The sequence below is a fragment of the Muntiacus reevesi genome, chromosome X (assembly GCF_963930625.1).
Source record: "Muntiacus reevesi chromosome X, mMunRee1.1, whole genome shotgun sequence".
NCBI classification, from domain to species: Eukaryota; Metazoa; Chordata; class Mammalia; order Artiodactyla; family Cervidae; genus Muntiacus; species Muntiacus reevesi.
Genome location: NC_089271.1, coordinates 85,694,699 through 85,717,066, shown reverse-complemented (window position 1 = coordinate 85,717,066; position 22,368 = coordinate 85,694,699). Strand labels below are relative to the sequence as shown.

The following is a 22,368-nucleotide window of genomic DNA, read 5'->3' as shown; positions in this document are numbered from 1 at the left end:
ACCTTCCTTTCACCTATTTATACTAGAGTCTGTGCAGCAGAGTTAAGTATACAAACTGCAATCAAACAAACCTAGGTTGGAATCTTAGATCTTGAACAAGTAATTTTCTCTGAGCCTCATTCTCATCATCTGTAAAATGGGGGTAACTAAAGCACCTACTTCACAAGTTTATTGTGAGTATGCAATGAGAAAATTCATGTAAATCATTGAGCTTAGGGCCTGACAATCAATACATATTAAGTCCTTGTTACTTTGTATTTTCAGCCTGCACATTTTCTTGGTGTTAGTAATCAGGTTCATTCTATTTATTAAAAGAGAAATCAGGACTTCCCTGGTGGTCCAGTGGTTAAGACTTTGTGCTGCCAATGCAGGGGGTGCAGGTTTGATACCTGATCAAAAAACTAAGATCCCACATGCTGTGTGGTGCAACCAAAAGATTAAAAAAGAGAGAGAGAAATTCTTTTTTACAATAAAGGCTGGACTTTGTAAAGGTGAAATAACCAGTCATCTACACGGTTTTATTTTAAGAGTATCAGGAAAATTCCAACCTCTTCATTTCCCCTCCCTGCACATGAATGCAGCATACTTTATCAAGAAAGCTCCATTTCCTTATTGACTGTGATGAAAATTCAGATGTCACCAGGATGTTCATTCAAACCACAGATTGAAGACAGGTGAAATTTTAAAAATTAAAAAACAAAACAAAAACAGATATCCATAAAAGGAACGATTAAATGAAGAATCTAAGGGTTTTGATTTTCTGGGGAGAGACAGGGACAGGCACTGAATGGAAGAGATTGGGGCAAGAGGTGTTAGGAACTACCAGAGAAATGAAACTCTCCTGAACATTATGGTTAGGGAAACTATTTAATGGAGTGCATTTTTTCCCAAGATAAGAATCACCTGGCTCATTTGTTAGACAAAGGGATTCACAGGCCCTTGCCCTGGAATTTGGTAAATGTAGGGTGGGGTTATGGAATCTGAAGGGTTAATGAACACTCAGGGGATTCTTAAGATCTGACAAGTTTGAGAAAAGCTGGAGAGCTTAGGAGCCCAGGCTTTGAAATCAGACAACACTTGGGCTCCTCTCCTTAAAGATGAATGATCATGAAGTTAGTTAACCACCTTCAACCTTAGTTTCTATCTCCATAAAATGTTTGGGGATTAAATTAATTAATGTGTACAAGACATTTATCTCACAGTAGACACTGGAAAAAATAATTCGCATTTTTATTTTCAAGTGTCTTTCATTTCAGTTCCCTTATTCTTATATATGAATCCTTAGAGTCTCCTGGGCAAAGTGCCAAAGTGGTCAATGATTTTCTAGAACTTTTTGTTTGCTTTCTAACATGTCCTTATCTTTGAAGCCAGAGTTGGAGAAATTAGCATTGTTATTGTGATCAGCTGTTGTGGGTCACCTTTTATATCTTTATGCCTTATCATGTAAATTAGGCATTCAGAATGTCTGAGAATTTCTATTCAAACCCTTTTCCGTAGACTCTGATGTCACCTGTCCCTGGAAAGTTGATTTGCCTCAGAGTTTCAAGGTTTTCAGACTTTAGCCTTCTCTGTGAGTTCCAACTTGAAAAAACCCAATAAAACTCGACTTCGAGTTACAGTTTAAGCAAAGCTTTGAAAGCTCTTTAAACATTGACTTCCAGTTTAGACGGGGCAGTGTCAGAGAAACAGAAATGAACAGACAGAGGAAGACAATGCAGGGAAAACGTTAAACACATATCAACAGTAAAAAAGTAAAGAGCATGAAAAAAGAGACAGAAAGGCAGGCTGACAGTGCCAGATAGAGGAAGGGGAAGGGTGAGGAGATCCAGAGAGAAACACAGATAGAGAAAGCAGCATAGACAGAGCTAGAGGCGGGGACAGAGACAGACAAGCACAGAGAGAAAGAGATCAAGACATGAGCTGGGATGAAAGATCTATTATTAATAAAAGTAGCTTTCTATGGAAATTTCCCTAGAAGTTGAAAAAGGAAAAATCCATATAGCACAATTTTAAAGTAATTACTATGGGAAAGGCACTACTTGGAAATTATGGTGGATATACAAGCTTTTCAACCCCTGGGTTGGAGAAGGGTGTGTACAGCAGAACATTAATGCTGCAGAATAAGCAACATTAAGAAATAAGTGTTTCTTAGTTCAGAGAAGGAAAGAATATTTTCAATTAGGGGCTGGAGGAGGTAGCCTTGGAGCTGGACCCTGATGTCTGAATAAGGGTTTAACAGGTGGAAGGGAAAGGAATTTTCAAGCAATAGGAAGGGCATTGGTAAAAACTTTGAGCAAGGTAAGCAAGAGATGTGTTCAGGAAAAAAGGAATGGTATGATTTGGCTAAAGTTCGAGTTATAAGTAGAGGAGTACTGGGAGAAAACTAAAAGAGCATTTTTTATTGCAGGAAGAGGGGTTGAAGATAATATTGAGGAGCAAATGAGGGTTTCTGGGACAGGGGAGTAACAAGTTTGTGAGTGGGAAGCATTAGGAGAACAGGAACTGGAAGCCAGGTAGTGAAGATGTGAAGGATACTGTTGCTATTGTGTATTCCAAGGCATGAGTCCTAGCAGCTATCTCCTGAATATCCCTTCCTCTCTCTTTTGCAGTGTCCTAGTTATTACTGCTTGGATCAGTAATGGTCCAAAGTCTTGACTGAAGGAAGAAAATAAAGTCAAGGGAGAAACTGAAGACAACCTGTGCGTTTCTAATTGAGAGAATGATAATGTTATTACTGTTACTAAATCCAAGCTCACTTTGCTCACCACGTGACAGGCCAATGAATCTGAGAGATGAGCTGTTGAGGCAAGGAATACGACTTTATTCAGAAAGCCAGCTAATGAGAAGGTGACAGACTAACATCTCAAAGAAACCATCTTGTTGGAGTCCGAATGCCAGGTTCTTTTATAGAGCCAAGAGAGAAAGAAGCAAAGGAGAACTAAAGTCAAAAGGCAGAATAGAGAGCGAGGCAGTGAGGAAGTAAAGTGAAAAGGGTCTTCAGTCTTGCAAAACATCTCCAGGAAGGGCCAGCTGTTTGGAAAGAGTGTGTTATTCTCTTCTTTTTTGTAGCCATTCACAGGTGGGCAGGGTCATATTATCTCTCTGTGAGCTGAACAAAGGTACTTTAACAGACAGGCAGAGGAGCAGGATCCTTTGAGGCAGGCCATTATGTATGATTATAGTAACAATAGCAACAAAAACCAAGTCACAGAAACATTTCCATCAGGGAGTCAGAATTGGTTCTTCTCTGCAACATTACCAGAAATTGGTTTGGAGGAGATAGGTTTAGTTTTTGGTATGCAGTATTACCGTGGATGAAAAATGTCGCCTGCCAAACCAGTAAACAAAGGATGTTGTGATCTTCAAGCCAACAGTCACTGCAGCAACCCTGCCTGTGCACCCAGAGGGGATTCAGGCTAGAGAAGAGCAGGATACTGGCCCTCGATAGTTAACGTGCATATGGAAGGAACGATTTCAATGAGCCCAGATTCTTGCATCTTCCCATACCTAGAAACCTGCTAAATTCATTAGCAAGATGTCTGGTTTTCTTTAATTCACAGTAATCTTTTGATGCCCCGACTACCTGGTTTTTCTTGCCAAACTCCTATATGTCCTGACTCCTCCCTTACCTTGTTGGAACAGTCCCTCAGAGCTGAGAGTCTGTCTTCTGGGCTTAAGTTTTCAGAAAATCTGCCCAATAAAACATAATTCTCAACTTTTAGGTTGTGAATTTTTTTCAGTCAGCATTAGAGATGCTAGTGTGATTTTTATATGATGTCCAGGAGGTTGATGTGGACATTTGAAAAGAGTTTGCTGCTCTGAATCCTGGAAATAGAATATGATGTATTCCAGGAGGTGGAATGAAATAGGCTCTGTGGGAAGAGTTCTTATATGTTTCTTTTTAGCCCTGAAATCCTTTTCAGTTAGACTCTAGATCCTTGTGTTAAGGGATCGTGACTCTCAGTATTAGATTGAAATTAGTTTCACGCTTCTATATGATTGTCTTCTACCCCTAAGAAACCCTTCCAGACCTAGAGGAAAAAGAGAGAGGGAATTAATGGACAGTCATTGCTATAGGAAGTAGGGTGGAATGAAGTGTTCTCTTTTTCCAGGTGAGCATGGCACCTGCCTGCCTAGGTGGGTTACTCTAGCTGATGAGCACAGAGTAACAGCAGATGGTATGAGAATACAGGTGGCAAAATGAGCTGGCTCTGTGTTAATTCATGGTGTCCTATTTTGCTCCTCCAGCTAGGGAGAGGATATTCTGCTGATTTTTATAGAACTCATAGGACTAACTCAAATAGCTAAGGACAGAACCCTATTGTCTCCATATGGGTACTTGCTTCTTCCTTAAGAACACCTTAGACCTCAGCCCTCAATGATGTGGGGTGGAAGGGTGATTTGCTGTGAATAGAAAGAGGGTGAGGTCAGATGCAGAAACACTTCGCTATCTCAGGACCTGTCATCACCTGCCTCTCATTGTGGTATCTTTTAGTTCCCTCCTTTATTTCATTGTATCGCAAAAGTTTGCCTCCTTCCACCCCCAAAGCCCACAGTGCTTACTGTAACCACATTTAGAGTAAAATATCCCTTAAGCACTTAAAAAAAAAAATGCATAGCTTTGTCCTTAAAACATGTAGATTCCAATAATGAGGAATGGGTTCCTGGGTTTTCTGTGTATGCTAAATTGCTTCAGTCGTGTCTGACTTGACAGCCCCATGGACTGTAGTCTGCCAGGCTCCTCTATCCATGGGATTTCCCAGACAAGGATACTGGAGTGGGCTGTTATGCCCTCCTCCAGGGATCTTCCTTACCCAGGGATTGAAACCATGTCTCTTGCACTGCCAGGCATGTTGTTTACCACTAGCGCCACCTGGAAGATCCCCTTGGTCATCTGTAAGTAACTTCTTTCACTCTGCTAGCTGCTGCATACCTAGAAGCAATTGATCTAGTGCAGTGAATCTCACTGACAAAATACATCTGAATAACCTAGTTCAGTTCAGTTCAGTCGCTCAGTTGTGTCTGACTCTTTGCAACCCCATGGACTGCAGCACACCAGTCCTCCCTGTCCATCACCAACTCCCGGAGTTTACTCAAACTCATGTCCATTGAGTGAGCGATGCCATCCAATTATCTCATCCTCTGTCATCCCCTTCTCCTCCCACCTTTAATCTTTCCCAGCATCAGGGTTTTTTCAAATAAGTCAGTTCTTTGCATCATGTGGCCAAAGTATTAGAGTTTCAGCTTCAGCATCAGTCCTTCCAATGAATATTCAGGACTGATTTTCTTTAGGATAGACTGGTTGGATCTCCTTGCAATCCAAGGGACTCTGAAGAGTCTTCTTCAACACCACAGTTCAAAAGCATCAATTCTTTGGCACTCAGCTTTCTTTATAGTCCAACTCCCACATCCATACAGGACTACTGGAAAAACCATTGCTTTGACTAGATGGACCTCTATTGGCAAAGTAATGTCTCTGCTTTTTAATATGCTGTCTAGGTTGGTCATTAACTTTTGTTCCAAGGAGTAAGTGTCTTTTAATTTCATGGCTGCAGTCACCATCTACAGTGATTTTGGAGCCAAAAATAAATAAATAAATAAAGTCAGCCACTGTTTCCCCATCTATTTGCCATCAAGTGACAGGACCAGATGTCATGATCTTTGTTTTCTGAATGTTGAGCTTTAAGCCAACTTTTTCACTCTCCTCTTTCACTTTCATCAAGAGGCTCTTTAGTTTTTCACTTTCTTCCATAAGGTGGTGTCATCTGTACATCTGAGGATATTTCTCCCAGCAATCTTGATTCCAGCTTGTGCTTCATCCAACCCAGCATTTCTCATGATGTACTCTGCATATAAGTTAAATAAGCAGGGTGACAATAAACAGCCTTGACATACTCCTTTCCCTATTTGGAACCAGGGAATAACCTAGGGGAGCCCTTTAAACATACAGATGCCCAGGCCCATCTTGTGGTTATAATTCCTTTCATTTGGGAGGTAGGACCCAGAGCTATATATGTTTTACAAGCTTCCTGAGTGATCCTCATTTACATGAAATATGTTATCAGAAAATTAAATTATTTCCATCTTGGCCTTTGACAACACTAGCTGGGGCCTACTGGCCTCATGTCCCATTCCCTAGTTGTATTACCATCGTCAATTTAGTGAGCACAAGTTTCACAAAGGGAAAGATGTTAAAATGCGTATTCTCAACCCCCATCCTATAACTACTAATCAGAATCTCTGAGAAGAGAATGCTAGAATTGGCAGTTTTACAAACACCACAGTTACATATAGTGCACTAGTCTGCAAATCTAGTGCACTAGTCTGCAAATCACACTTTGAGAAATACTGATCTGAGCCTGGGAAGTTAAAGTTGACAGGAGCGATGTGGTTTGGGGCACAGTGGAAAGAAGAGGTAGATTGCATCAGCTGTTGAGTCACTGCAGCTCAGTGGACCAAAACGATCTTGGTTGGAGTCTCCACTTCAGTAGTGTACTGAGCTGTGGTTACAGCCTAGGCAAATGAGGCCAAATGATAGCTAGAGAAGACCACTAATTAATTAAGTTTGGCCTAAAGTCAGGCCACCAACTGGCAGACACAAGTTCTTTTTTAAGTAGGAGAATTTTAAGTTGGATGAGAAGGATAGGAGAGATCTGAAATATGGGAAATTTTCCTCTGAATTCTCAAACCCCCTTTCTTGTTTATTTCTCTCAGGGCTTAAGTAGTTTTCTCTGTAACAGTATCAGGATTGACTCACAAACTATTATTCATTGTTAAATTATGTTAGGAATGCGTTCAAAATGCAAGAACAAGGTGTACAGTGTAGACACTACTTGAAATGTCACTTAGATTTTATTTTTTTAAGTGAGGGAGGAATATTTTTTCTGTGATATTTGAAAAGTGAAGGAAGTGTTTGCATTTGTCATACAGTATATTTTACAAAACCATCTCCTGATTTCCTATTGAGTGTCCTTCTTCTGTGAAAGGCCATGTAAGGTAAAGGTAAGACTGGTTGCTTTTCTGTTAATGAAAGGGTGCAGGGGGTATAGCTCTTACTACTGGTGGTTAAACTGAGTTTGAGGTTTCACATATATTGTGAATTTCTGCTGTGATTTAAGCCTTCTACTGCTACATATTACTCAGAGTATTGTCTCCTCTTCCAGTCAACTAGATTTTAAGTTTCCTGAGGGCAGGCATCTTGTCTCAGACTTCTTTATAATCCTCTATTGAGCCCAGGACCATAGCAAGCTCCCAATAAAGACTGAACTATTTATTATGACCGAGTAGTATTCCAGTGTGTGTGTGTGTGTGTGTGTGTGTGTGTGTGTGTGTGTATCACATCTTCTTTATCCATTTATCTGTTGATGGATATTTAGGTTGTTGTTGACATTTGCAACAACATGGATGAACTTGGAGGGCATTATGCTAAGTGAAATTAGAAAAAGACAAATACTGTATGAAATCACTTATATGTGGAATCTAAAAAATGCAACAAACTAGTGAATATAACAATAACAAAAAAAAAGAATCAGACTCACAGATATAGAGAATAAACTAGTTGTTACCAGTGGAGGTAATAGAGGTAGAGGATTAAGAAGATTATAAATTAGGCATAAAATAAGCTATAAGGATATACTATATAATATATCCTTATATTTTACAATAATTATACATGGAGTATAACCTTTAAAAATTGTGAATCACATAATTGTACATCTGTAACTTATATAATATTGTCCATCAACTATACTTCAATTACAAAAGATTGAACTTATATGAGGGTAATGAGATGGGGATGACAGGAGTGTACACATCCACTCTACTTGTGTTTAGTTGTAGTTCTAAGACACAGAGCAGCATGAGATGAGGGATGTTATGATTTTGGCAATCTACCCCAGCATTTGCTATGTATACTATGCACCCTTAAACTGTGATATTTACAGTTGATGATGGCTGAACCATTCTTAGCAAAATGGGTAGAAGATTAAGAAAATTAGTAAGTTTCATTCACAAGAGGTGAAGAGAAGGAGTCATCCTTCTGCTTTGTAGTAATAAAACTAGTGACTCTAGGCCCTAAGATATGAGTCATAGAAACTTGAATGAATCTGCCCACTTCCATAATATTTGTATAGACATGAATTATCTGCTTCTCACCTCTGTACATATTATTTCAGGTGAATCTGTGTATGAGTATACTAGGAGTGAGGAGGAATTGTCCCCTGTGAAGACAATTGGGCATAGAGGTAGAGCCATTCTTTGAAAAGGAGATGATTTGATTTTACATATAGCGATATTTCATAAAAAGCAGATATGTTAGGGTCTTTTTTGCCTTCTTACTGATACTTCTACTTAACTACTAACTGCGATGAGAGCAAACAAGATAACTCTGTTGTGTAAAACACTAAAGTCATACAGTCCTGCAGCTACAGTCATAAATCTGTAAAAGAAATGTTGAAGGTAATATCACTTATGTGAAAAAGAAGAGAAAAAATAAAAATGTAGTTGACTTACTAAGACTTCAAAACAATTTTTAATTGGTCTATAGTTGCTTTACAATGTTTTGTTAGTTTCTGCTGTATAGCAAAGTGAATTGGTTAAACTGTACATGTATCCCCTCTTTTTTATGGATTCCCTTCCCATCTAGGTCACCACAGAGTAGAGTTCCATGGGCAATACAGTAGGTTTTCATTAGTTATCTATTTTATACATAGTAGTGTATATATGTCAATCCCAGTCTCCCAATTTATCCCACCCCCGCTTTTCCCCTTGGTAACCACATGTTTGTTTTCTCCATCTGTGACTCTATTTCTGCTTTGCAAATAAGTTTATCTGTACCATTTTTCTAGATGCCACATATAAGTGATATTCCTAAGACAGTTTAGAAATAGAAAATATTATGCAAATTAGTTGAGACAATTAGGTATTTAAAAAAGGGTTCGGTTTCATTCAACTATCTGAATATTTCTCAGAATTCTTATCAAATATCTGCTTCCCTTTTTGATTCCAGGTCTTCTCTGATAAAGTGCTTATTAGGTAAACCTAGCCCCACTACAAAAATCAGAACCAGACTTTGGTTGAACTAACAGAATGGGCCAGAGCGGGGAAGGATGGGGCTGAGAACCTAGATCTACTTACAGATGTCAAGCAGGCAGGGAGGCAGGCAATCTGGAAAGATCCAAGCTGCAGGCATTAGGAAAAGGCCCAGACAGCTAAACAAAGCCCAGGTGACACAACTGAGATCCAGACAGGCCAATAATTGATATGCGAGGTCTTATAACAGCTGCCAAGGAAAAAGTCATGAAGATAAGGTTTAATGAACACAGAATCTAGCTAGACAGGAATTCTAGGTTAGGTATGAAGCTAAGATTGGTTATAATAAGGCAGGAGATCAGAAAGGTATGAAATGAAGACGGCAGTACTGGTCATTGAGATTATGGTTCCAGAATCAGAGATGAAGTTGAACCCATGGGCAGAAAGAGAATGGTTTCAGCTATTGGGCTTAGTTAGCTGCTGGGTTCTAAGCTAAATATGCAGATAAGTATATTCCTGTGATAATTTTATTTAGATAGACCCCTGCTGCCATTTCCCAACACAAAGGATAATTTAATTTTTATATCCTTCTAAAGAGTGCAACTTGCTTATAAAATCTCATCTTAAAATGTCATCTGTTATGTATTCATTCCAAAAAATTAATTCAATTACTGTCTTTCAGACACTGTGGAATACTGAGGTGAATAAAACATAGCCATTGGCCTTAGAAAACTTACAGATTCATGAAGAATCAAGCATCTAAAGTAATTACATATGTTCAGTCACTCAGCCATGTCCAACTCTTTGTGACCCTATGGACTGTAACCCACCAGGCTTCTCTGTTCATGGGATTTTTCAGGCAAGAATACTGGAGTGGGTTGCGATTTCCTCCTCAATGATTACAATACAGCATGCTGCACAAGGAATAGAGGTAACTTCAATTAAGTCATTCGATCAACCAAATGCATGGAGTGTCTTCTATTTTACACGCACTAGTCTGGAAAAACAGGATAATCCCAAGTCCAGACTTTCAATGTCATAGAAAGCTTCCAAGAGAAGGTGAAACTTGATCTGAATTTTGTAAGAGGTAGCCAGGTAAAAGCATGTGGCAGACATTCACTCTCCCCTTCCTGCATACAAATAGAAATCTGAATTTTTTGAGACAGCATTGTATTAAAAGCCATTCATACACCATCCTAGGTATGAGTGACCATGTAAGTGAAAAAAAGTCTGTTGAACAGGGCTTTGTTGAAAATAATTTTTTTCCCAATGAAAATGAACTTAACTGACAGGTTCTTCCCTCTTCCTTTTATTCATGCTTGGGATGCAGTTATGAAACCTAGAGATGGAATCATCATCTCTCAGCCATAAAAACCTCCTTACAATAATGGTAAAATAAAAAGATAGTAGGAGTCTTGGTCCCTGATGATACCATACAACTTATATTTCCTTTGGATTTTTGTTTAAGCCATTGTAGTCACTTTTCTATTATGTGCTGTTAAATACAATTCTAAGTAATAAGAAGAGTACTGGAGTTTGGTGGTAGAGAGTTCAAGAGAAACTTCCCAGGCATAGGAAACAATGAGATGCATAAAGATGTGGAGTGAGAAGCTCAATATGAAGAAACTGTAAGGAAACCAACTGATTGGAGTTATGAAGAGAAGGAGAACAGAGATGAAGTTGTAGAGGTGAGTATAAAGGCCAGTTCCTTGTAACCCATATTAAGGAGTGTGAGCTTTGTTGTAAAAGCAGTAGAGATTTTCTTGTGGATTTTTTCATGACTTAACATTTGCATTTTAGAGAGAACATTTTATTAGATTATTTAGAAACATTTGGAAGAGACTGATGGCAGGCAGATTAGATAGGGGATTTATATCATCCAGGTGTTTAAAAACCAAAGCTAAGTTAGTAGAAATGGGAATTGATAGACCAGATTGGAGTTACTAATTATAGGTCTCTAGAAAAGATTCAAAATATATCAAGGAGGTAGAATCAACACAGATTGGATGTGTAAATTTGAAACAAAGAACATCTCAAGGATGATCCTCAGGTTTCTGTCTTGGGCGACCAGACGATTCACCAAGATTGGTACTACAGGAGGAAATGATGGTTAAGTAATGATCCAAACTCTGATATCTCTGAAAACCAGAGAGAATTTAAGTATATTTTGCCAATTGTAAAAGTGCCTCTCAGGAACAGCGATAATACAGCCTCAACTGTTAAAAACGACATGTACATAAACTTAGTATTTTCAGAAAATTCCTAAGTAGATTGAGATAGAGATAATAGTTTTATTTTCATGCAATACAGTGTTTATGCTGTTCTTTAATATTTCTTAGAACGTGGTTAGAAACAAAAACAAAAGATAAAAACAAAGATAACAACACCAAAACAGCTATACTACAGTAACCATAGTAATGTTTTTTGTTTCTTTCTTTGTTTCCTATTTCAGCCCAGTTCAACTCTGTAAAGAGCAAATGATGAATGGAGAAGAATAAGAGGGAAAGAAATGTGCCATAAGAGACATTTAGCAGACATTATTTTAATGTGTCTGACATAGTTTTGCATAGTTTCACACCTTTATGAGTTTATTGCTGTAATGGTGGCAGGAAGATACAGGTTCCAGGCACCACTAACTAATGAGACAGTTTTGAATTTTACTTGATACTTCCAATAAAATCTTTTCACAGTGTCTGTGCTCTTTCAATCTAGTGTAAAGAGTGCTCACATAAAAAGCGCTAGCAGTGGCAAAAGGAATAAAAACTCCCTGCATTCTTTTTCATCTAGATGTCCTCTCTTTGGTTTGGTCAAGTCAAGATGAAGGGCAGAATAGGTTGGCACTTATTATCAGCCCATATAGCTACCTCACAGTGAAAACAGTGATGTCCAAAGTTTAGTAACCACAACTGGTAAGGGCTGGTTGTGCCTGAACTTCTGTACTTGATTGCATAAACCAGTAGCCTATATTTGGACAAAGTAACGAGAGAAAATTATAATCATTCATTTCATCTTGGTAGGATTTGGCTTATTGCTCCTGCCGTCTGAAATAAGTGAATTTAAAAGAGACTGAAAGAAAAGGTTCTCTTGCTACAGATATTTGGCTCTCTTTGGTGGGGGGTGGGGTAGGGTCGGGTGGCCAGGGGTGGGCATCACACCACACAGCTCACAGGTACTCAGTTCCCAGATTCCCAGAACAAGGATTGAATCCAGGCTATGACAGTGAAAGACCAGAATCCTAACGAATAGGCCACCAGGGAAAGACTGCTTCTAATACACGAGAGGGTATTGGTGGGAAGGAGAAAAACAGATATTGTGGAATAACTAGGTTCTTATGAGCTAGAAATATGGATTAGGAAGTTGTTGACTGTGGTCACATGAGCTTTATTGGCATATCAAAGGAACAACTGAAAAAGAACAGATTGCTTTATAAAATGTAATTTTTTGGAGACCACGTTGGTAGGTATGTTTGAAAAGTACTCCTTGGGGTAAAATCAGACACTAAGATAGTATTTGCTAAATTAAATTATCATTTCAAGGTCTAGATACCTAGTCATCAAATATATTTTTAGTTACCTGTTTGATTCACAAATTTCAGACACAGTGCTCAATAGTGAGAAGTATAAATCCCACACTCTGGGATTGGATAATAAAACAATCCAAGGGGATTATTTCTCCTGATCCCACATTGCATTCATTTCGTACCTAGAAGGACAAGGGCTAATTTCACTTTAAACTTTTCTTTTTCCCTGTCACAGCCTCATCACAGATAGTTTTCATACAAATGTGTGATCTTTTTTGTGATTTACCTCAGTTGCTTTTTCTACATTTCATTTCCTAGAGTACTTTGCAGAATCCTAAACTATTTTGATTCCAGAGTGGGTTAGTTATATATCAATACAAAATCTAAGGCTCACCAATCAGAAACATAGGAATGAACTAGGTATCCATCTGTGACAGCATTATAGTGATTTGGGGCCAGACCCGCTGGTAAGGCAGTGACAGAAGACGTGCACCGCTGTCGCTTTGCATGGAAGCAGGAAGGTACAGGAAGAAGCAATAATGCCTTAAGAGGAGTATAACAGAAAGGGAAAGAAAAAGAAATAAAACTGAGCTTATAGAAATAGCTTCTAATTTACTTTGCATTATATTTAAAAGCTCTAGAGTGCCATCTGACCTTTCTACCAGGAGAAGCAATAAATAAAATGTATAAATAATTTGTATTTTATATGTGCTTTGTACGCCAAATATGGAACTCAGCCTACTTGAGAATGAGCATTCCTAACTGCAACATCAGTGAACTCACAATCAACTGGACTATCAACTCCTTTTGATGGAATCTATTTGTTTCAAAGTCATGTTATTTGCCCTTGTAAGAAGCAAGATAAACGGAGTAGTTTCAAAGAAAGTTGTGAGATAGTTGGGCTTTAAGAATTTGACTTTGACAAGTTCAAGAAGTGAAAACGGGAGTGGGGTGTGGGCAGGGATGTTTATCCTATTAAAAAAAAAGCAGAATCAATAACTAATTTATTCAACAAGCACTTATTGAATACCTTCCATGTGTCATTTGGTGATGGGCTACATACTAGACGTGTTAAAAATGAGAAGCAGGCAGGATACATTTCAATCCAGGAGAGGAAGAAGGTGATTCCATGACAGAATGGCAGGTGAGATTTTAGGTCAAATGTAGCCTTTAAGCATCTCTCATATTCTACCAGGTAGGTGGCTATTAATACTTACATAAAGACCAGCCCTATCTGACACAGGAGGAAATAGAGGCCCTGAAATACAGTCTTATTTTTCCTCCTATTTCTAGATAATGAAGACAATGAAAACATAATTTTAATTGAAAAGTTGATGGGAATGAGTAAAAGCTTGCATGCTTCTAAAAATTTCTGCAGTTCTTGGCCTTTCCATATTCTTATGATAAAGCCCACAGTGGTCACTTCCTTAGTATATCCCCAATGAGGAACCATTAGCTTTTACTTTACTTTTTAAAAACAGGCTACTTTTTAGAGCAGTTTTAAGTTCACAGCAAAATTGAGGAGAAAGTATGGGGAATTCCCATAAACACACTAACCCCACATACGCATAGCCTTGCCTACTATCAACATCCTCCACTAGGGTGGTATATTTATTACAAATGAGGAACCTATATCAACACATCGTGATCACCCAGAGACCATTATTTACGTTAGCTTCACTCTTGCTGCCATACACCCCCTAGTGTCAGTAACTCAGTCGTGTCCAACTCTTTGTGACCCCATGGACTGTAGCCCACCAGCCTCCTCTGTCCATCAGATTTTCCAGGCAAGAATTCTGGAGTGGGTGGCCATTCCCTTCTCCTGGGGACATTCCTGACTCAGGGATCGAACTTGAGTCTCATGCATTGCAGGCAGACTCTTTACCATCTGAGTCACCAGGGAAGCTATATTCAGGGAAGCTATACCAGGGAAACTACAGTAGGGAAGTACGTTTTATGGGTTTTGACAAATGCATAATAACATGGATCCACCATTATAGTTCAAGCAGAATAGTTTCACTGCCCTAAACATCCTCTCTGCTCTGTCTTTTCATCCCTCCCTCCACCCTAAGACCTGGCAACCACTGATCTTTTTACCGTCTACATAGTTTTGCCTTTTCTAAAATGTCACAGAGTTGGAATCAAACAGTATGTATTCTTTTTAGACTGGTTTTCTTTTTCTTAGTAATATCCCTGATAGCTTAAGTGGTAATGAACCCACCTGCAATGCAGGAGACACAGGTTTGATCCCTGGGTCGGGAAGATCCCCGGGAGAAGGAAATGACAACCCACTCCAGTATTCTTGCCTGGAGACTTCCATGGAGAAGAAAGCCTGGCAGGCTAAAGTCCATAGGGTAGCAAAGAGTTGGATACAACTAAGCATGCATGCACTCTACATTTATGATTCCTGCAGTCTTTTCATGGCTTAATAGCTCATTTCTTCTTAGCACTAAATAACATGCTATAATAGCAAATGATGACACCTACCAGAATTATACTAAAATTTAAAAAACGAAAGTGTTGGCTAGAAAATGGAACAGCAGGAATTCTTATACACTGCCGATGGAAGTGTAAATTGGTACAACCACTCTGGAAAACTGCTTCTCTATCTTGGTTAAAGCTGAATGTATGCTTAACTTATGACCCAGAATTTCCACCCAAACATGAATACGTACGTAGATTCACCAGTAGCATGTACAAGAAATTTCACAGCAGCATCATATGAGAAAGTGAAAGAAAGTGAAAGTGAAGTCGTTCAGTCGTGTCCCAGTCTTTGTGACCCCGTGGACTGTAGCCTACCAGGCTCCTCCATCCTTGGGATTCTCCAGGCAAGAACACTGGAGTGGGTTGCCATTTCCTTCTCCAGCATCATATGAGAACCAGCAAGTAAATGTTTATCAACAGGAGAATGGATACATAAAGTATATTCAGTTAATTCAATGCTTCACAGCTATGAAAATGAACAAACAACTACCACAGGCAGCAATGTGGAGGAAACACAAACACCAGGCTGAGTGAAAGCTGTCAGACACAAAAGATTAAATGCTCTTTGATTACAGTTATATAAAGTTCAAAAACACAAACCTAATCTATGACAATATATAGTGATTAACTTTGAGTAGGAGGAGGATAATGAATGGGAAGGGGAATGTTCTGTTTGACTTGGGGGATGGTTACACAGGGGTTTTAATTTTTGGGGGAGGGAGGGGGTTGTTTGTTTTTCACACCACACAGCTCATGGGATCTCAGTTCCCCGACCAGGGATTGAACTCTGGCCGTGGCATTGAAAGCCCAGAATGCTAACCACTAGGCCGCCAGGAAACTCCCACACAGATCTTTTCATGCTGTGACAATTCATTGAGCTGTATGCTTGTGATTTGTATACTTTTTAGAATGCATATTGTTATATTTCAGTACAAACATTTATTAAAGAAATATAGAATGTCAGTTGAACCTATTGCGATCCAGAAAAGCTATACGGTTATCTATGACAGGAAGCCTACATTTTTTCCAACCTTCACTTATTGGGAATTAGTAGACTACAATGGGTTAATCTCATGAACTAAGGATAGCATTTTTATAGATAAGGTGGCATTGGGACTTTGGTGTGCCTGATTTCAAAGCCTATGCTCAGAGCCACTATCCTATACTACCTTCTTTTATGATTATATACTCTCTTCCAAACCTATTTATGCTAAACATCCGTGGTTCTGTATATTTTCTTTTCCCATTTTATTTTATGACACAAATGGATAGCGAAATGCTGAGTGTATACTCAGTTATGTTTCATGACACCAAAATAAAATTGAAAAACATTTGTTTGCTCTAAACAAGGCCAAATGAGTATGGTATGTGTGTGTGTATTATTTTTTGTGTGTTGTGCTCATAAGTCTTAGGAATATGTATGTGATATGTCATTATATCTTTTGAATAATTTTTCACTTGTTTCAAAATGCTTTTCATATTTTGCTTAGCATTTGACAACAGTCCACACTGAGCAGACAATCTCACTGAATTTTCTGTGTTGGACATTTAAGGGTTTTTCCCCCACAGAGAACATGTTGGGTTGGCCAAAAAGTTCTTTCAGGTTTTCTGTTACGATGTAATGGAGAAACCTGAAATGAACTTCTCTGTCAATCCAATACTAATTCAAAATCTTTCAGGGCATGCAAGCAATTTAATTTTTTCCAATGTGCATTGACTTGTATGGAGATAGTAAATTGTATCTGTCCCTGTTCATCTGTTGCCCAGTGAAAACATTTGTTTAGTTCCCCAGGAGTGTGTTGTAATTCCCATCCCCGCCATCTTGACTAACTCTAATATTCATCCTTCTCTGGTTCTTAATAAATTGGTGAAACTGCAACCCCACCAGTCATTTATAGGACTGTGAAAGTGAAAGTGAAGTCGCTCAGTCGTGTCCGACTCTTTGCGACCCCATGGACTGTAGCCTACCAGGTTTCTCTGTCCATGGGATTTTCCAGGCAAGAGTACTGGAGTGGGTTGCCATTTCCTTCTCCAGGAGATCTTTGAACCCAGGAATTGAACCCGGGTCTCCCGCATTGTAGGCAGATGCTTTACCATCTGAGCCACCAGGGAAGACCACTTTCCTATTTAACCATTCATACACACTGAAATTCGGTCATTCATTTTTACTCTTAGCTCTCCACCTCTTAAACACTTTATAATCCATAGCTAAAGTAGCACATGCTCACCCTCTAGTTACAAGCTTAATATGTAACCATGGAAAGATGTGGAAATAGTACTGTTTTCATAGAAGCGAAGCACTTTTTTCTCCTTGGATTTTAACTGATTAGATTGCCTATTGAATATCATAGATGATTCTTCTCTTACTCTTTTTGCATTAAAGATAGCTTGTCCAGTATTCTAGCTTTGTTCGTGTATTCATTACTATTGCTTTAACTGGCTAAATGAGTTGATATCATTGAACACGTATATTCATATGACAATTTTTGGTATAAATGTTCAACTCATTTTTTATTATAGCAATAGTTTCAGAAACATAAGAATTTAATATACACATGTTTATTTGTGATATAATTATCAATTTTTTTCATTTAATTTTTAGAGACTATACTACAGAGCTCCTAAAAGGGCAAACCCAAATAAAGCATTATTTTCAGAACTAAGGCCTACAAAATTAATAATTAACATGACAAGGTTGTTAAATGTTTGACATCCTTAAAAATGTAAGGCATAGAGCTAGCCCAGAAGACCATTAAGTAAATATGATCTATACTGTGGAGAAGAATAGATCCTAATTCCGTTAGGTAGATGCAGTAAACTAAGAAATCTTACTCTCTTAAAGAAAAAAATTACTGAAGTATAGTTGATTCACAATGCTGTGTTAATCTCTGCTCTACAGCAAAGTGATTCAGGTTTTTATAAATATATATACACTTTGTCATATTCTTTTCCTTTATGGTTTATCACAGGATATTATATATAGCTCACTGTGCTATACAGTAAGACCTTGTTGTTTATCAAATCTGTATTATAGAGTTTAGATACTAATTTTGGAACAGCTAACAACTCGCTGACAACTTTGAACTTGTTCAGAGTTAAAAACAAAGACACGCCCACATGCTCGCTCAGCACCTTTCAATAACCTGCCTGTTTCAACACTTGGTAGCTTCACATCAGATTATTAGCTTTGACCTTTCTTTTTTACTTTGAGCAAGGTAATTGGAAAGGTGAAATTGATAGAAAGTTATACAATTCAGTGGTATTAATTTTCCTGCATTGCCTGTAGGAGTCATAGTCCGACTTGTTTTTCTCATAGACATTTGGTTATAAATCCAAATGAATATCTTTTAATCAGTCCTGGACGAGAAATATCTCATCACAACCTGTTAAGAGGTATTTGTGAAAAATGTTACGAAATGTTTAAGGAAGAAGGAAGAGAGGTACAATACCAAGATTCTCATGAAAATGTGTCTAGTCTATTGATGAACTCAAATCCCAAGTCTGAGTTTTGAAACAAAATGTCCATGGCATTTTAGCTAACCTGCAATGAAAGAAAGTGAAAGTCGCTCAGGACTGTCTGACCCTTGTGAACACATGGACTGTTTGTGTAGTCCATGGGATTCTCCAGGCCAGAATACTGGAGTGGGTAGCCTTTCCCTCCTCCAGTGGATCTAAAATCCATGCCATTCTGCAGGCCAGAATACTGAAGTGCATAGGCTTTCCTTTCTGCAGGGTTCTTCTCAACCCAGGGATTGAACCCAGATCGACCACATTGCAGGCAGATTCTTTACCAGCTAAGCCACAGGGAAAGCCTGAAAATATTTGAGTGTGTAGTCTCTCCACTCTCTCCTCTTTGTGACCACATGGAATACACAGTCCATGGAATTCTCCTGGTGAGAATACTGGAGTGGGTAGCCCTTCCCGTCTCCAGGGGATATTCCCAACCTAGGGATTGAACTCAGATTGCCCACATTGCAGGCGGATTCTTTACCAGCTGAGCCACAAGGGAAGCCCGAGAATACCGGAGTGGGTAGTCTATCCTTTCTCCCAATCTGTGCCACCGCATGGACTATAAACTCCATGGAATTCTCCAGGCCAGAATACTGGAGTGGGTAATCGATCCCTTCTCCAGGGGATCTTCCCAACTCAGGGATCGACGCAGATCACCCACACTGCATGCAGATTCTTTACCAGCTGAGCCACAAGGGAAGTCTACGAAAGCTGGAGTGGATAGCCTATCCCTTCTCTCACTCTTTGTGACCACATGGACTATACAGTCCATGAAATTCATTTGGACAGAATACTGAACTGAGTAGCCCTTTCCTTCTCCAGGAGATCTACAGTCCATGGAATTCTCCTGGCCTGAATACTGGAGTGCATATCCTTTGCCTTCTCCATGGGATCTGCCCAATCCAGGAATCCAACCCAGATCTCCTATAGTGCAGGCGGATTCTTTACCAACTGAGCCACAAGGGAAGCCCAGTTATACTGGAATGGGTAGCCTATTCCTTGTCCCACTCTTTCGACCACATGGACTCTAAGTCCATGGAATTCTCCAGGCTAGAATACTGCAGTGGGTACCCATTCCCTTCTCCAGGCGATCTACTGTCCTTGTAATACTCCAGGCCAGAATACTGGAGTGGGTAAGCCTTTCCCTTCTGCAGGACATGTTCCCAACCCAGGGTCAAACCCAAACTTCCCACATTGCAGGTGGATTCTTTACAAGCTGAGCCACAAAGGAAGCCCAACAATACTGGAGTGGGTAACCTATCCCTCCTCCCACTCTTTCTGACCACAAGGACCATAAAGTGCATGGAATTCTCCAGGCCAGAACACTGCAATGGGTACCCATTCAAACCCAGATCTCCCACATTGCAGGTGGGTTCTTTACTAGCTTGAGCCCCAAGGTAAGCCCAAGAATACTGGAGTGGGTAGCCTATCCCTTCTCCAGCGGGTTTTTCCCCCACCCAGGAAATTGATCCAGGCTCTCCTGCATTGCAGCCAGACTCTTTAGCAGTGGAGCTAGCAGGAAAGCCTCTTACATGAATAGCTTTTTTCCCTCTACAACAAATACAAAATGCTCTCATTTCCAAATCCCTGAAAAAGTCTTTATGGTGACATCAAATAAATAAGAAGCTTCTTAGCTTTTTTGCTTTTTACAGAAAAGAAAGTCAAATTAAAAACTAGACTTAAAAATTAGCAAATACACAAACACACACTCAAAAATACACTATTTTAAACAGTACACTGTTTTCAACAGTACACTATTATAAACAAAAATTCAGAATTAGTTTTCAAAGTTTACTTATTTAATTCAAAAGATGGCCATCTCGGGTGTAAACATATATACATTTTTCAGTGGTTTACTACTGACTTATTTTAAATATATTAGTGTTATTACATACAACTATTTCTTGTATTTAACATCCTTTCTTTTTATTTATCTTAATGTCTCTAGCTTCCACCTACCAAAAGTTTCTGGTTGGTAGGAAGACAGGTGCCTTATTCTCTGTGAAATTGAATGTACTGGTTTTAAACACTCGTCGGAAAATGTTTGATCATCATTTCAAGACATGGAAATAGTTACATCGATGCTTAAATTGCCATTTTCTGCGAAAAGTTCTGCAACTCCAGGGTCGAAGATTAGGCAGTCACTGTTCATGATGGCTGTTTCAACACTCTCATAAATAGACAGAGGCGTGGCTTCCCAAGTCAATCGGCGCCTATTACCATTTAGCTCAAGTCGATAAGTGAAATTTTTAGCTTGTTCCTGTGTTCCTATCAGTTGAACAACAGCAAAGAATTTCTGGTGACCATCGTAGGTTTCCAGTTTCTCCAAGATTATCATGAAGTGAAACCCAAAACAGGACTGCATCATCAGCCAGTCAAGGACACCAGAAATATTAATGCTGATTGCAAGGAAAATGACAACTTCTCCCTGCAGGGTTATAATGGACTCATGGTTCTGCCTCAGATGCGGCACTACAGCATTCACTGAGCCTTGCCACCCACAGACACCTCCAGGGCAGGGACAACAGCAGGGCCTAAACTCACAGTGTTCTTCATGGCCTGCTTTTTCTGTGGGTGACATAGTTATTTCACAACCAAAAGAGGCATATTTACAGGGGAAAAGTACTGAAACGGCCACTTTCTCCATGGCCAAGTTGCGAATGGATGTCAGCGGGTCCCGGCAAGTTGGACAACGTGTGAGCTTTCGGCGACAGTCGTTACAGACAAGATGGCCATTATGACATTGGAGAATTGGAGGCAGCACATAATCAAAGCAGACGGGACACTCAAAAAGTCTCGCCAAGTCATTGGTGGACGCAGTTGTGCCGGCCTGGTCAGGCACCGTCGGGGAGGAGGGCGCGCCATCTGACGGTTCAGTAGGTTCTCTCTCAGTCCGACGGCTCATTTCTGTGGGCGGAGAGCGCGCCTCGCACCTCGGTCCTGGCTCAAACACGCTCGGTCGCCGCCGCCGCCAACGCCCGTCACCGCGGGCAGTGTCACTGCCTCTGCCTCACGCCAATACCGACGGGACACTCTGACTCGCCGCTGCCGTTAGAGTGCGCCCAGCAACGGTCGCCGCGGCTCCCCACTGTCCGCCGCCGGCGTCCCGCGCGTTCTATAACCCTCTGCGCCCTCCCGCTAAATACCTCACGCTATGGCGGCCACCGCGGGGGGGGGGGGGGGGGGGTTGCGTGGAGGGGTCACGACCTCGCGCGCCGTCGGCCCACAGGGGGTCAACAAGAAGCGCAGGGGGTCAACAAGAATCTTTTTAAAGGAATAGGTCATTGTTACAATCTCAGCATTCCTTTCCCAGAGCTATTTTGCATGTTGGGACTTATAATGGTTTTAGTCCTAGTAACTGTCTATTTTGGGAGCTCACCTACAATCTGGTGACATTATGGAAAAAGTATGAAATTAGAACTGCAATAGGAATAATCCAGAGTTTAAAAGATTAAATGAGCACTTAGCTACTTTTCATGTATAAACGTGCTCTTCAAGCACTGATTAATCTGCTTAAAACCTCTGTGAGGATGGCTGGACTAGGAGAAAATCAGAGTTTTGAAGAGAGAAAAGTGAGAAGTTTCTCTTGGAGCTGTATTTTTTTCCATAACTCGTCTCCAGGCAGAATCTCCTAAATAGGTGTCAATTAAATTCTGCTTATCTGAGCAGTCAGGCTGTTCAGTAGATTAAAAAATTCAGTTTTGCCTGAAACCCTTCAGTTCAGTTCTGTTCAGTCACTCAGTTAACATTTCACTGTTGATTGTGTAAGTCAGCAAAGCTGTGAGTATGGTTTTGAGGGGTTGATTTTTGTTTTTACTCCTGAG

General features: G+C 39.8%; 1 pseudogene; it reads right to left on the bottom strand.

Moving 5' to 3' along the window:
• Positions 1–20,600: 20,600 nt before the first annotated feature.
• Positions 20,601–21,829, bottom strand: LOC136154561 (E3 ubiquitin-protein ligase SIAH1-like; annotated as a pseudogene).
• Positions 21,830–22,368: the final 539 nt, after the last annotated feature.